Below are 17,582 nucleotides of genomic sequence, written 5' to 3' on the forward strand. Positions count from 1 at the left end.
ATACTCAGGTGAGAGATCCCTCTGCTGGCATGGCGTTACAGAATCCCCCTCCCTATGAGTGCCTCCTGGCACTCGGCGTGGACGTGCCCTTGGTCGTGGCACTGGTCGATCGGGTCTGGCTCGATGGAAGTTCTCTGTGAGAGATGGATCCAGAATGTCGCTGGTGGCTACCCATGACCTCTCCTCAGGTCCATAGTCCTCCCAGTCCACCAGATATTGGAGCTGACCCCCTCTCCTTCTAGAGTCCAGTAACTCTTTGACTTTGTAGGCCGGCGCTCCATCAATGTCCAATGGCGGCGGTGGCTCTTGAGCCTCATGATTGGGGTCAGCATCCGGGTGGACCGGTTTCAGCAGCAAGACATGGAAGGAGGGAGAGATACGGTAATTAGCAGGAAGCTCTAATTGGTACGTGACTTCATTGATTCTTCGTAGAATTTAAAAAAAAAGGACCAACATACCTTGGGCTGAGCTTCCTGCTTGGTAGCCGCAACTTGAGATCCCGTGTAGAGAGCCAGACCCGTTATCCTGGTTGGTAGGGAGGGTGTGGCTGACGTCGCTTGTTAGCCTGGAGTTCCTGTACTCTTACAGCTCGTTGGAGGCAGATGTGAGCACTGTCCCACACCCTCTTGCTACTACGACGAATCCAGTCATCCACAGCGGGGACTGATGATGGTTCGCCAGACCACGGGAACATAGGGGGTTGGTATCCGAGAGGACGCACTGGAAAGGGGTCAGATCTGTTGACGAATGAGTCAGTGAGTTCTGTGCATACTCTGCCCATGGGAGGAATTCTGACCATCGATGCTGCTCTCTGCTGCAGTAGGACCGTAAGTATCTGCCTATTTCCTGATTTAATCTTTCCACCTGACCATTAGCTTGTGGATGATAACCAGAAGTGAGACTGACGTTGATATCCAGCTGTTTGCAGAATGCTCTCCATACTTGGGATGTGAACTGGGTGCCTCTGACACTGACAATATCCTCTGGGATTCCATAGTTCCTGAACACGTGGTGGAACATACCCTGTGCAGTCTCCATGGCTGTGGAGAGTCCTTTCAAGGGGACCAACCGGCACGACTTGGAGAACCGGTCTATGATAACGAGGATTGTCGTGAAACCAGGGGCAGCGGTAAGCCTGTAACAAAGTCTATTGAGAGGTGAGACCAGGGACGTTGTGGAATGGGCAGAGGTTGCAGGAGTCCGGAGGGTAATTCCTTGGGGATCTTGGATTGAGCACAAACCTGACAGGTTTTGACGTAATTAGTGACATCCTTGGACATTGAAGGCCACCAGAACGAGTTACGTAATAGGTGTAGAGTGTGGGAGATACCTGGGTGGCCAGAGCTGACTGAGGTGTGGACCCACTGAATGACCCTGGGATGCAGACCTTGTGGAAAGTAATGGAGGTTGGGGGGGGCAGTTGGTAGGAGCTGGATCTTGGATCTGTTCCCGTTGGATCTCCTCCATGATATCCCAAGTAATTGGGGCAATGATTACAGATGGAGGAAGAATGTATTCTGGGGTATTGTTGTCCATGAGAAGATCATACTGCCTGGACAGAGCATCTGCCTTACTGTTCTTACTTCCTGGGCAATAAGTCACTGTGAATTGGAAGCGTGTGAAGAAGAGGGACCATCGAGCTTGGCGTGGGTTGAGTCGTTTTGCACTTTTAATGTACTCCAGGTTTTTGCAACCATGCTGTAGTTTCTAATGAACCTTCTGTAAAAGTTAGCAAATCCCAGGAATCTCTGAAGTTCCTTGACAGTGGAAGGTTGGGGCCATTCCGTTACTGCCTTGACCTTGGCTTCGTCCATCTTGACACTCTGATGACTAATGTGATAACCCAGGAACGTTGTCTGCTTGACGTGAAACTCACATTTCTCTGCCTTGACGTACAGGTGATTCTTCAGGAGCCGAGTGAGGACGGTCTTGACATGGTTAACAATGTTCTGCTTCAGACTTGGAGTAGATGAGAATGTCATCAATGTAGGCAATTATGTACTGGTTCAGCAAGTCACAGAAGATTTCATTTATGAAGGACTGGAAAACAGCAGGTGCGTTGGAAAGTCCATATGGCATGACCTGATACTCATAGTGCCCTCTAGTGGTGAGGAAGGCAGTCTTCCATTCGTCGCCCTCTTTGATTCGAATGAGGTTTTATGCACTTCGTAGGTCTAGTTTGGTGTATATCCTTGCTTCACGGAGCTGTTCCAGAGCTGAAGGAACCAATGGCAAAGGGCGTTGTTTTTTATAATTTGTTTTCTTTTTTGACTTTGTGTGGATTGTTCCCCCTGATTTTTTTTCTTGCTGGGCAAAAACATTCTTTATAACAGACATGTACAGCGTGCACAAAAAAAAAAAGTGTGTAACTTTTAACTTTAATGTGCTATTTGTATTTAATTTGACCCGTGACTAAATGATGTACATTTTAGATTACCTGAGAAAACATATATATATATATATATATATATATACACACAGTATAATACACTGCCATTCAAAAGTTTGGGATCAATAATGTCTATTAAATAAGTTTCTTATGCTCATCAAGGCTGTATCTATTTGATAAAAATATTGAATATTATTTCACAAAATAATCTTGTGAAATATTATTGCAATTTAAAATAAGTTTTCTATTTTAATATACTTTAAAATATAATTTATTCCTATGAAGCAAAGCAATTTTCAGCATCATTTCTCCAGTCTTCGGTGTCACATGATACTTCAGAAGTCATTGTAATATGCTGATTTATAATCAATGTTGGAAACAGTTGTGCTGCATAATATTTTTTTGGGACTTGTGATATTTTTTCGGGATTCTTTGATAAATAAAAAGTTAAAAAGGACAGTGTTTATTCAAAATAGAAATTTTGTGTTACAATGTACACTACTAAAATGTTTGTGGTCAATATTTTTTTTTTTCTTTTTTTAAAGAAATTAATACTTTTATTCAGCAAGAATGTGTTAAATGGATAAAAAGTGATAAAGAAATATTTTTAGAAAAGATTTCTATTTTGAATAAATGCTGTTCTTTTTAACTTTTTTATTAATCTAAGAATCAAAGAAAAAAGTAAAACGTTCCAAAAAAATATTAAGCAGCACAACAGATTCATCACTGATAATAAATCAGCATATTAGAATGATTTCTGAAGGATAATATGACACTGAAGGCTGGAGTAATGATGCTGAAAATTCAGCTTTGCTCCACGGGAATAAATTATGTTTTAAAGTATATTAAAACAGGAAACCAATATTAGAAATTGAAATAATGTTTCACAATATTACTATTTTTTTCTTCTGTATTTTCGATAAAATAAATACATCCTTGATGAGCAGAGACTCCATTAAAAAACAAGGTCAAATTATTTATTAGGTTAATAATTTAGGCCTAACATAATATAATATCAAAACAAACTGAAGCATTTAAACTGATAGAATAGAATAGAATAGAATAGAATAGAAACTGAAGCATTTAAACTGAGATCTGTAAGTTAAATATATAAAAAAAAAACGTGAACGTGAACGTCAATTCTTCTATAGCTATCTAAACATCCCTATGATGTACAGTTTGCACACTACACCAAATGTCTCTGAGTTTTGTTACCGTTCTTTGCCCATCATCCGCTGTTTCCAGCACTTAATCAAGCCACTCTTCTTTAATACATGACGTTTTATTTCACATGTCATTGCGTTCGCGTCGGCTCTCGAGTTGAGCTATTTCGTAGGCTACGCAACCATTAAAATATTCGGTTTCAACAGCGACTCATTTGGCGCACATCATTCCCTTTCTATGAAACTGCAAACCGCATTCACCGGTTCTAACTCTATCGTGATATCAACTCTATAGCGGTTTACCCGAGCATTGCAATTCATTCGCTTTCGCAAATAGCTTTCCCAACTCATTTATGCGTGTGCGCGGCACATTATTTCTTCTGCGCGGCAGCGCGCGCGCGCAGCTTAGAGGGAACATTGGCAAAGGGTAGCGGAATTTTATTGTGACATTGTTTAATCCTCGATAATCAATACAGGGCCCGAGTCCTCCGTCCTTTTTTTCCACAAAGAAGAACCCTGCTGCAGCTGGAGAAGTGGAAGGTCGGATAAGTCCGGAACTCAGGGCTTCCTCAACATAATCCTCCATGGCTTGGGATTCAGTTCGAGACAATGGGTAAACACGACTCTTGGGAGGCATGGCATTGGGGAGTAAATCAATACTACAGTCCCAGGGACGATGAGGTGGTAATTGTGTTGCCTTAGTTTTGCTAAAGAACTCTGCTAGGTCATCATAACAGGGGGGAAAACTGACAGTCTTGGCACTCGTGGGACTTTCAATACTAGTGATATAGCAAGGCTGGGGAACTGACGAGAAACAGTGACTTTCATAAAAGGCTGACCACTTTGTCAACTCACCCTGATGCCAGGACAGGACGGGGTCATGAACGGACAGCCATGGGAATCCTAGGATGACTTAATGCTTAGGGGAGTTAACGACGTAGAGGGATATGGACTCCTGGTGAAATAATCCTGCTTGCAATGTAAGGGTCTTGGTTTGCTGAATTATTCCAGTTCCGATTGCTGTGTCGTTGATGGGTTTGATCTTAATGGGTGGGTAACATGGTTGGACGGGTAAGTTATACGATCATTGCTGTTAATGATATATGGACAGTTCTTCCATTTTCAAGGTAAGGGGAAGTTTGAAGGATTGATTATTAGGTAATGACAAGTGTTCCATATTTACCATAATGGGGTTCTGGGCCTTGTGTGGGCATCTCTGGCAACGATGGCCTGGTTCACCACAGTAGAAACAGAGATGGAGATGGCGTCGCCTTGCTCGTTCACTTTCAGAGAGTTTGGTAAAGTTCACTTGCATGGGTTCTCCCCTGAATTGGCGGTATCGGTAGGTATAGCTTGAATCACCGTTGGGATAACAGGCGGTGTCTCCCTCACATACCTTCCTCGCGGAGTCTGTCTCATTAAATTATCCATCTTGATTTCAAGCGTGACAAAGTCGGTAAACGAGGAATTTTCTCCTTTACATACCAGTTCTGCCTGAAGATCAGTGTTGAGGCTTCTCTGGAACACGGCTTTTAGAGAAACATTCCACCCACTCTGAACAGCGAGGGTGCGAAACAAGATGGCGTACTCTGCAGCTGCTCTGTTTCCTTGCGACATTTGCAGAAGTTGAGTTGATATATCCTTGCCCCCTGCGGGATATTCAAACACTTCTTGAAGTTGTTGCAGGAAATAGTCAAAGGATCGTCTGAATTGCATGTCAGTAACCCAAACACCTGCAGCCCAGTCAATCGCCTTTCCAGACAACAAGGACATCATGACGGCACATTTCTTTTCGTCAGAGTTAAACTTGTCTTCCTGGTTGTCGAAATAAATCTTCTCTTGACGAACAAAGCCCCTACATCGATCAGCAGAACCATCAAATTTATCGGGTAGTGCAAAACTTACCACTCTAGGCATGGTTGATGGAAGTGACTGGATGTAGCTCGTCAAGTGCTCGTTGACTGCTTGAAGTTTACCCAACTGATCTTGGTACCCCTTTAATACTTCACTTTGATAAGCGAACGCCGCTTGCATGTTAGTAACTTCTGCTGGATTCAGTTGTGGCGAAGTATTCTGTAACGACGAGGCTGAGGCAGTATGAGAATCCATTTGGAGGAGTTTATTAAGGGAAGGTCTTACAATCAGAGTCGTGAAACCAGGCAAAGTGTCAGTACCGTAATGGCAGTCCGATCTTTCAACATGCACAGGGGTAATCCAATAGGCAGAGACGAGTAGGCAGGCAAACAGGTCAAACACAAACATCAGTCCAATCATGCAGTAAATCCAATGAGGCAATCCAAGAGACGTGAACGAGGAAACAGGCAGAATTGTAAACAAACAGGCAGTCAGAATAATCACAAGGAAAACGCTCGGTAAGGCAGGTAAACTGGCAATACTTCGCAGTGAAGTAACATGCTGACTCATGTTAAATAGTCCCAAACAGGAAATGACTGTAGAAGCAGAGGGAGCGGTGAACAGTCAATACTCAGGTGAGAGCTCCCTCTGCTGGCGTAGCGTTACATTAACTAAATCATTGAAACTCTAAAGAATGGACGGATTAATAAAACGTCCTCACGTTTAAACTCAAGTTCTCTCATTATAATCAACAAAATACACAAAATGTAAGAGCTTCATTAATTGACAACTTCAATGATTTTAAAGGGAGCCTTCTTTACTTGCTTTCATATAATTTAAGTAAAGTAAAAATATAAAATAAATAAATTGCAGCCGCATTTAAATGCAGTTGTGTAAAATATCAGAGTGCAAGATTTGCGCAGTGCGAGTGATGCTGAGTGCATGCGCAGCATTTATACTTATTTATCTACATATTTTATCTTCATTACAAATCTTGTTTGGTTTTATTTTGGATAATTGCATGTAAAAATTATTTATTTTGTAATGCATATGCAAAATGTGAACTATTAGTCATATTCAAGTATTTGTGCGAAAATTATTAATGCGCATTCATGACAGGGAGGCGCCCTCTCGATCAATTGAATTTTTTACTGATAATGAATTAACTTAAAATTGGGGTGTCTCACATACATAAGAAATATATCTACAGAAAGCTTGAAATGTCTTTTAAACGAATCAATTCAGAATGAAAGCATTATGTAATCTTTTAGGTTGAATTTCTCTCTAAAGGCTCATCCATGTGGAGAGAGCCAGCACTGTGAATTTCATCTTGCAGCCGACAAGAAATCATCCATGTGGAGAGAGCCTGATTTAAATGCCTCCTTTTTCACAATTATTAGGCTACTTCTGCCTGTGCTTTGTGGCAAACTTAATGCATGTGTTTGAGCGTGGAATATATTAAGGCTCATTATGGATTATAGATGTAAATTTAATATAAACCTGTGATTAGTTTGCAACTGACAAATGAACAACTAGTAACTAGAAAAATCTTACGTGGGGGCAGACCTATTAAATACCCTCTAGACGTCTCTGTTAAAGTTTTTAAAGCATTTTATACGCGTTTGCATAAATTCTGCTTTCAGAACGGTCCGTAATGGAGAGATGTCTTAACACTGATTTTTCCTCTGAAACACAAGAATGAAAATTTAAATTAAATTTATATTTTATGTTTTGAGAATGGCAAACCCTTCTCTGCAGATATTCTTGCTTCTGGTTTGTGCATTGTAAATACAACAAAAACAAACAAACAAACAAACAAAATATATATAATTTCTCTAAAAACTCCAAAATGTTTTTTGTCACGTCTGTAACGCATGTGTATTTCCCAAATCTAAAACAGCCTATAAAACATGTTCATAGACGGATACTTTACTGATGTCTGGACTCTGTTTGGGATTTAGAAAAACATAAAAAGATGGTTCAATATATTGTTTATGAATAGGCTACATTCTGAGAGACAGATGCGCTATACAGTAGTCAACATTTGAAGTGGATCAAAACCTTTCTTCAACGTTATTCTAAAACCAAAGCGACAGGCATTCGTCCTATCCAAACCTGTTCTGCAAGTTTGAAAGCCTCATAAGACACTGTCCATATGAAAGAGCAAGAAATTCACACCTTTATCTCGACCCCCACAAGCTATACAGAACTACCCCCCAACCCCCTCCAGCTGAACTGAATTTGGTCTGTTTTTTGGCTGTGAGGAACGGTGTGTCGTCATGTTACTGGGTTGAACCATGCCTGCACTTACAGCAGCTGTACTCTTTTTATTCATTATTTTCTCACAGCCCATATTATTATTTTCACAAGACCATAATAAAAACAAATTATCAGTTGATAATTAATCATTATTTTTACGTAAATCATTATTTGTGAACGTAAGCATTTGAGGAAGGCTTTAAGACCAAGCGGAATCCTCCATCAGCTGCTCCCGCCTCACAGCGCACTTCTCGCGTTCACTGACCCAGCTTCACCGTCCGCGGTTTGACTTTACTAAATCAGTTTGAGCGATTACAGCTCATTGATCATGAGCCCAACATTTAGCAAGGCAGAAAAACATTCAGTCTACCTGAAGGAAGAGGTATTTCATTGTAAGTTAATGCTGTTAAATAGAGAGTTAAAAAATATATAAATAAATAAATAAACCTAGTGTAGGCTACTCTTAAACTTGGACCTCATTATATTGAAGTACAAATCCTAAAATTTCATAGACTTTCAATTGTTATGCTTTAAAATCCCATACCATTTGTAATTTCACAGTATTTTCACATCTTAAATTACTACCCCAATTCTATAATGGTAAAATTTTCTCATGCCGATGGCTTTTTTTTATTTATTTAATTATTATTATTATTATTATTATTTTTTTTTTTAGAATAATTGTAGCCTATATTGTTGAAGCAAAACAAATATGATAACTTTTTAACTGCAGGCAGATATAGGCCTATATTATTAAAAATATATTATCACAAATATTTGGATCGTCCATTATTCTGTACCTTATTTTCTTAAAGAATAAACACTTATAAATAAAGAATAAAAGAAAGAATCTCAATTAGCCCTTATTTTCAATTTCTGAAGTTAACTGGCAACTCTAATGATGATGTAATTATCTTTTGACTCCCTGCTCAAAAAAATAAAAAAAAAAATCCCCGTTGTAGGAGATATGCGAGGGAATAATAGATTTAAAAAAGAAAAAAGTGGGTGCTTGGTTTCGGAAAATGAATACAGCTTGTAAAAAATGCTATGATGAAAAGTCATGCTAACTTATTAATTCATAGAAGTAATTTAAGCAATTAAAACCTTTTTTTATACTAGATTCAACTTGAATTTCATTACTATTAAACTGACTTTAAAATCTTAAGGAGTTTATAAGTTGAAACGGTAAAATGTCACAGTGCATGTTAAATAGCCTAAATGAACTTGTATCTTGTATAGTATCCGAAGACCTTGATTGCATGTCAGCATAAAACTAACAATATAATTTGACTTTTTTACTTTTTTTTTAATTAACAATTCCTGTATAAAATGGGACAGCAACCTTTATATTAAACATTTTTAAATCGTCCACAGCCGAGCAACGCAAGAGACAGGTCTGCTCCAGAGTGCGCGGAGTGAATGTGATGCACAAAGTAATTTTCAGATGCAATGAAAAAAAAAAAAAAAAACGGATAAAAACATACACAAACCTTGTAAATAGTTAACAACATAGCCTAGATTAGGCCCAGATTCTGTTCCTAAGTATATAATGTATTTTTTTTTTAACCCACAGTCACACATTTAAAAAAAATTTTTAAAAGAAAAATCAATTAAAGAACATGAAATTCCCAGCAATAACTTTGCTAGGTCAAAGATTTCTGTGGACAGCAAATTAATCCATGGTAGGCAGTGACATTTTTGCCTGTGTCTTTCTTTAAAAATGAAATCATGTCTGTACATCCAGTGATTAAAGACTGCGTTCCCCTCCATTTTACATTATCTTGTTGCTGATTTCTTCTGAGCGCGATTCTGATACCCCTTCCCCTCTCCACCGGAAAAACTTGAAGAATCACAAACGTATATAAGCAGCAGGTTTATTAGGAAAAAAATATAAATGTTAAGGAATATAAGGAAACTTAGGAGAATCAATGAATTGTGAACAATTTATTACCATTGTGTAAATAATATGTAATCATGTAATCCATAAAAAAGTAACTGTAGTCTGATTATTTTAATAATTCTGATTCAATTTAAAAAAGTAGTTTACTCTAATTACAAGTACTTGAGTTTTGGAATCTGATTACGTAATCCAGATTACATGTAATCCGATACTACCCAGCTCTGTTGATGCGATTGTTTGATAACTTAAAAATATAACCAAACTTAAAGCGCCACTCAGCGGTCAAAATCTGCAAATGCACTTTGCAGACGCGGCGGCACTCACGGGAGCAAAAAGCTCATTTTGGTTGGCCACCTACTGTATCTATCTATTTATATATACAGCTTTTGACCACTGAGAGGCTCTTTAATCACAAGTTGTCAGACAAGTGCGTCAAAGCACATTTTCGCAAATAGCCGTCAGCTTTGCCTCGCCGATGTGTTACATTTGACTGCTGCAGTCAGGGAAAATGGAAAGAAAAACACTGTAGTTAAAATATTGAATATTCACAGATGAAATTTTAGTACTTATGAAGTTATGTGCGATTCTTACAATGAATTCAAGCAGGATAAATGTCAAGCCTATGAGCCTGTGCTTATATTTTCTCTTAGTATTTACACCATATTTTAGATTTGAAACATTTAATAGGTGTGCAGTATTATTTATATAATATGAATTGTGTTATATTATCCTAAAGAAATGGTGGTTTACTTTGAATCAGAGCATTAAAAGTGGTAGCCTATTTTAGTGAGCTAGGCTACATGGATTTATATGCAAAATGTCAATATTTCCACATACTAGGCCTATATTTGTCACAAATACATTTTTAATCATATATTTTAAAATTCCTTTAATAAAACAGCATGCATTTTTGTCATGCACTACTTTGTTATTCGTTACCTGTCCTTTATTTTGACAGATAACTTCTTGGGAAAAAGATATCTGTCTGTACACTGATTAAGAAATTGTTGCGTGTTTTATAAATGAATTCCTTTATTTTAGTAAAATGTGAGGCACTGTATAATTTTGCTCTCATTATTTAGGTCTAATTAAAACAAGAAACGAATAAATTAAACCTGCACGATTTAGCTAAATCCTTAAAACTCTAAAGAATAGACGGATTAATAAAGCATCCTCACGTTTAAACTCAAGTTCTCATTATAATCAACAAAATGCACACAATGTAAAAAAGAGCTTCATTAATTGACAACGTCAGTGAATTTAAAGGGAGCCTTCTTTACTTGCTTTCATACAATTTTAAATGCAGCCACATTTAAATGCAGGTGTGTATGGTATTCCTTAAAATGAATTGTAACTCAGCAAATACTCATCAAAGAGACATGAGAGAGATATCTATAGAAAGCTTGACATGTCTACTTTTAAACCAAACAAGTCTTATCAAAAACAAATATTCTGTGATAAAGTAATCCATATGAAAACAACGCGATGTCCAATCTTTCACATTAATAATAACAATTATAATAATAATAATAACAAATGTTTTTTTTTTTTTTTTTTTAATAGCAAATCTGATTATTAGAATGATTTCTAAAGAATCGTGTGACTGGAGTAATGGTGCTAAAAATTCAGCTTTGAAAGTCATCTTTGATTGTTTCTAATAAACTGTTTAACTGCACTCGCAAGTGAATCTCAAGTTATTTTGTGGGATAATTAAATATATTCTAAATAAACTACAAACATAAAAATATATACATTTATTTTGTCCTCACATTCTTTATTGTAACTCTTCCCTCTCAGTCACACACCTGGCTGCAAGGCTCATTATGCAGCTCATTATGTGGGCCTTTATCTTCTCAGGTGTGAATCAACTAATTTTGATGGTCAATCACTCCTACTCACATATGCCCTTTCGAAACAAAAAGTATCTTAGGAAATTTAAATCAATCTATTGTTTTCTGTGAGCGAGTAAACAAGATGATTTTCACATCATTTTGAAGCAAAAATTCTAGGCTACAATGTCCATGTTTGACAGTCTCTTGAACAAATGTTCTCTAGGTGTTTTATGACCTTATTTCAGTAACTTCAAAATTGTAGTTTTTCACTAACCATGCATAAACGCTGTTTTCTCAAAAACACAATCATGTACATACATGCTATTTACATATTATTGTAGCCCAGTTTGTACTGAATACAGTGTTATTAGACTTTAGCAATGTATATGTTTATAAGCAACTGAAAAAAGCACAAAAGTCAGGGGATGTCAAAACTTCTCCAGGCCCCCAAAACCCCTTAGACCCCAGAGGGTTAATTACAGACCAATCTCGAATCTCCCTTTTCTGTCCAAGATACTAGAAAAGGCAGTATTCTCACAATTATATTCCTCCTTAGAAAACAAATGGTATCTGTGAGGATTTCCAGTCAGGATTTAGACCGTATCATATTACTGAGACTGCTCTCCTTAGAGTTACAAATGTCCTGCTCTTATCATCTGATTGTGGTTGTATCTCTCTATTATTGCTATTGGATCTTAGCACTGTGTTCGACACTATTGACCACAACATTCTTTTGCATAGACTAGAAAACTTTGTTGGCATTTATGGAAGTGCATTAGTATGGTTTAAATCAAACTTATTTGACCGCCATCAATTTGTAGCAGTGAATGAAGAGGTATAATATCGATCACAAGTGCAGTATGGAGTACCTCAAGGCTCAGTACTAGGGCCGTTACTCTTCACGCTTTACATGTTACCCTTGGGAGATGTCATCAGGAAACACAGTGTTAGCTTTCACTGTTATGCTGATGATACTCAGCTCTATATTATTTTGCGGCCCGGCGAAACATACCAATTTGAAAAACTAACGGAATGCATAGTCGATATAAAAAAACTGGATGACGAGTAATGTCTTACTGCTAAATTCTGAAAAAAACAGATGTTAATTATAGGACCTAAAAACTCTGCATGTAATAACCTAGAACGCTGTATAAGACTTGATGGCTGCTTTCTCAATTCTTCGCCCTCAGTTAGGAACCTAGGTGTGCTATTTGATAGCAATCTTTCCTTAGAAAGCCACATTTCTAGCATTTGTAAAACTGCATTTTCCAACTCAAAAACATATCAAAATTACGACCTATGCTCTCATTTTCAAATGCAGAAATGTTAATCCATGTGTTTATGACCTCAAGGTTAGATTATTGTAATGCCTTATTGGGTGGTTGTTCTGCACGCTTAATAAACAAACTCCAGATAGTCCAAAATTCAGCAGCTACAGTCGTGGCCAAAAGTTTTTGAGAATTACATAAATATCGGAAATTGGAAAAGTTGCTGCTTGCGTTAAGTTTTATAATAGCAATTTGCATATACTCCAGAATGTTATGAAGAGTGATCAGATGAATTGCATAGTCCTTCTTTGCCATGAAAATTAACTTAATCCCAAAAAGAACCTTTCCATTGCATTTCATTGCTGTCATTAAAGGACCTGCTGAGATCATTTCAGTAATCATCTTGTTAACTCAGGTGAGAATGTTGATGAGCACAAGGCTGCATATCATTATGTCAGGCTGATTTGGGTTAGAATGGCAGACTTGACATGTTAAAAGGAGGGTGATGCTTGAAATCATTGTTCTTCCATTGTTAACCATGGTGACCTGAAAAGAAAACGCGTGCATCCATCATTGCGTTGCATAAAAAATGGCTTCACAGGCAAGGATATTGTGGCTACTAAGATTGCACCCTAAATCAACATTTATAGGTTCATCAAGAACTTCAAGGAAAGAGGTTCAATTCTTGTAAAGAACGCTTCAGGGCGTCCAAGAAAGTCCAGCAACCGCCAGGATCGTCTCCTAAAGAGGATTCAGCTGCGGGATCGGAGTGCCACCAGTGCAGAGCTTGCTCAGGAATGGCAGCAGGCAGGTGTGAGCGCATCTGCACACACAGTGAGGCGAAGACTTTTGGAAGATGCCTGGTGTCAAGAAGGGCAGCAAAGAAGCCACTTCTCTCCAAAAAAAAAAACATCAGGGACAGATTGATCTTCTGCAGAAAGTATAGTGAATGGACTGCCGAGGACTGGGGCAAAGTCATATTTTCCGATGAAGCCCTTTCCGATTGTTTGGGGCATTGGGAAAAAAAAAAGGCTTGTCCGGAGAAGAAAAGGTGAGCGCTACCATCAGTCCTGTGTCATGCCAACAGTAAAGCATCCTGACACCATTCATGTGGGGTTGCTTCTCATCCAAGAGAGTGGGCTCACTCACAATTCTGCCCAAAAAAACAGCTATGAATAAAAGAATGGTACCAAACCACCCTCCAACAGCAACTTCTTCCAACAATCCAACACACAGTTTGGTGAAGAACAATGCATTTTCCAGCACGATGGAGCACCGTGCCATAAGGCAAAAAGTGATAACTAAGTGGCTCGGGGGGACCAGAATGTTGAAATTTTGGGTCCATGGCTGGGAACTCCCCAGATCTTAATCCCATTGAGAACTTGTGGTCAATCCTCAAGAGGCGGGTGGACAAACAAAAACCCACTAATTCTGACAAACTCCAAGGAAGTTATTATGAAAGAATGGGTTGCTATCAGTCAGGATTTGGCCCAGAAGTTGATTGAGAGCATGCCCAGTCGAATTGCAGAGGTCCTGAAAAAGAAGGGCCAACACTGCAAATACTGACTCTTTGCATAAATGTCATGTAATTGTCGATAAAAAGCCTTTGGAAACATATGAAGTGCTTGTAATTATATTTCAGTACATCATAGAAACAACTGAAACCAAGATCTAAAAGCAGTTTAGCAGCAAACTTTTTGAAAACTAATATTTATGTAATTCTCAAAACTTTTGGCCACGACTGTAGAGTTCTTACTAGAACCAGGAAGTATGACCATATTAGCCGGTGCTGTCAACACTGCACTGGGCTCCCTATTAAACATTGTATAGATTTTAAAATCTTGCTTATTACTTATAAAGCCCTGAATGGGTATAGCACTCAGTATTTGAACAAGCTCTTGTTAAATTATAGTCCTCCAAGTCCACTGCGTTCTCAAAACTCTGGCAATTGATAATACCTAGAATATCAAAATTACTGCCGGCGGCAGATCCTTTTCCTATTTTAGCGCCTTAAACTCTGGAATATCCTACCTAACATTGTTCGGGAGGCAGACACACTCTTGCAGTTTAAATCTAGATTAAAAACCTATCTCTTTAACCTGGCTACACATAACACACTAATAATGCTTCTAATATCCAAATCCGTTAAAGGATTTTTAGGCTAGATTAATTAGGTAAAAACCGGAACCGGGAATACTTTCCAATAACACCTGATATATATTGCTACATCGTTAGTAGAGAATGGCATCTACGCTTAATATTAGTCTGTTTCTCTCTTATTCGAGGTCATCGTAGCCACCAGATCCAGTCTGTATTCAGATCAGATGGTCACTGCAGTCACCTGGATCCTGTACGTATCCAGCCCAGATGGTGGATCAGCACCTAGAATGGACCTCTACAGCCCTGAAAGACAGTGGAGACCAGGACAACTAGATGAGCCCCAGATACAGTTCCCCTGTAAAGACCTTGTCTCAGATGACCACCGGGACAGACCACAGGAAACAGATGATTCTTCTGCACAATCTGACTTTGCTGCAGCCTGGAATTTAACTGCTGGTTTCATCTGGCCAGAAGAGGAGAAATGGCCCCCCGACTGAGCTGTCGCCCTCAGTGGCTTGCTTAGTGGGGGACACTTTATTTACAGCGATATCGTTGACTGATTGCAAATGATTGTACAGATACTATTTAAACTGAACTGAGTTGAATGATGGGCATCACTGAATTCAATGATGAACTGCCTTTAACTTGTAATTTTGCATTATTGACACACTGTTTTCCTAATTAAGGTTGTTCAGTTGCTTTGACCACAATCTGTTTTGTTATAAAGCGCTATATAAAAAAAGGTTATTTGCAGCTTTAAAGTTTTTGTTCTTTTAATTCAGCTAAATGGAAGAAAAAAACTGTATGTGACCCCTTTATAAGGATTCTGTTAAATTTATTAGAAAAAATGAATACTGATTGAGCTGACTGCTCAATATGAAAACCTTTATCTGTGAATATGTAAAGTAACTACCTTGTTCTAAAATATTTTTAGCCACAGTCCACAGAAAATAAATGTATCATTGGGGTCTTAAATCATATTGCACAATTAGTAACCAATAACTTCACTTGTTGCTACAAACACACTGAATCAACAGCCTTGCTGCTCTTAGCAACACATGCTATGAATTGTTTTTCCCCAGTGGAGTGATGACAATGTCAGATAGAATTCTATAAAACCACCACACAAAAGCTTGGGGGGCCATTAAACTGTTTTGAGGACTATTTGAAAAACAAGTCATACTGTTTGACCTGATCATTATAGGAATAATATTAGGCAGAGGCAAGATGCTGCAATCACATTTATAAAGTAAAACTGAATAAGAGCTGTTATTCACATTTGTTTTTTTTTTTCATCTGTGTAAGAACAAATTTTTAATGTAATTGTTAAAACACAATGTTTGTATTTTTATCAGCATACTGTAACTTAAAAGAAAAAACAACAGTTAAAAACATGCAGTATACTGTGCACCTACAGAATATGCAGTTTCCACATGATCTTGCACAGAAAAGTGGCAAATTTAAGTGAAACTGGGAATGCCATTCTTTTGTCATGTGCATTTAACACAAAGTTAATGATTTGTTGATATGTCAATAAAATTATGTTTGTTATTCTGGTTGCAGATTTTGTGTACAGCAATAAATGGACAACCTGACATTAAGACACAGCTTTCTACTCGTGGAGGGACTGAAAGTTACACCTCAGTCATCCCAGTCTGTTTTCATTGTACTCCTCTTGGCTTATGTCTTTTCAATGGTTTCAAACATTGGACTTATAGTTCTGATATCAACAGAGAGGAATCTGCATGACCCTATGCATTTTCTGTTTTGTAACTTGCCAGTGAATGATATTAATAGGGACCACTGTCATTATGCCACGCTTACTACAGGACATTTTAAAGGAAGCTTCGGAGCGCTATATATCATATGTGGAGTGTGTTATTCAAGCTTATTTTGTGCATATATTTACAGCAGCATGTCACTATGTGCTGATGATTATGGCCTTTGACAGATATGTGGCTATATGCAATCCACTGCGATACACAGCCATAATGACCAATAAAAGGGTTATTAAACTCTCAATATTTGCTTGGGGCCTGGCCTTTCTTCTGGTGACAATTATGATGGGCCTAACTGTGCGTCTGTCTCACTGTAGATATAAAATTGAAAACCCTTTCTGTGACAATGCCTCACTGTTTAAACTGTCCTGTGAAAATGTGGTTATTAACAATATCTTTGGATTATTTATACTGTGGTTGGACTCAGTCGGTCAGCAGTATCAATAGTAATTACATATGTAAAGATTGCTACTGTATGTATAACCAGCAAAAACAAAGCACTGAACAGCAAAGCCATAAAAACCTGCAGCACTCATTTAGCTGTATATTTAATTATGTTTATCTCTGGAGCTGTTTTTATTTTTCTTCATCGTTTACCTGAATACTCTGACAGCAGGAAACTAGCCAGTATAATGTTTCACATAGTACCAACAGGATTAAATCCCTTAGTATATGGTTTACAAACCAAAGAGATCAGACAAAAGATTGTTAAACTCTGGTGTAGGAAAAAACTAATTCTTTAACAGATTATGTATCTGCATATCATAGTCAATGTGATTTTAAAGGATTTTGTGAATGTGAAAATTTATTTAGTCGTAGTATTGTAATGCTGCAAACACTGCAACTTTATTCTGTACTCAAGCTATTTGCAGTATTTATCAGGTGTTTGTATGGGAATTGTTTACTTAAAAGTATTAAACTACATGCAGTACCTAAAAAAAAGAAAATAAATGACAAGAAAAGCATGTTAATTTTCGCTCATTACAAGCACAAAAGGCAACTTTCGTCACGTAATGTGCTGATAAAAGCTCATGAAGAC

At 37.9% G+C, this 17,582-nt stretch overlaps 1 pseudogene; it reads left to right on the forward strand.

Annotated features, from left to right (window-relative positions):
* The first annotated feature begins 16,334 nt into the window (after positions 1-16,334).
* On the forward strand, positions 16,335-17,286 carry LOC122141272 (annotated as a pseudogene).
* Positions 17,287-17,582: the final 296 nt, after the last annotated feature.

This window comes from Cyprinus carpio, chromosome B21 (genome assembly GCF_018340385.1).
Source record: "Cyprinus carpio isolate SPL01 chromosome B21, ASM1834038v1, whole genome shotgun sequence".
NCBI lineage: Eukaryota > Metazoa > Chordata > Actinopteri > Cypriniformes > Cyprinidae > Cyprinus > Cyprinus carpio.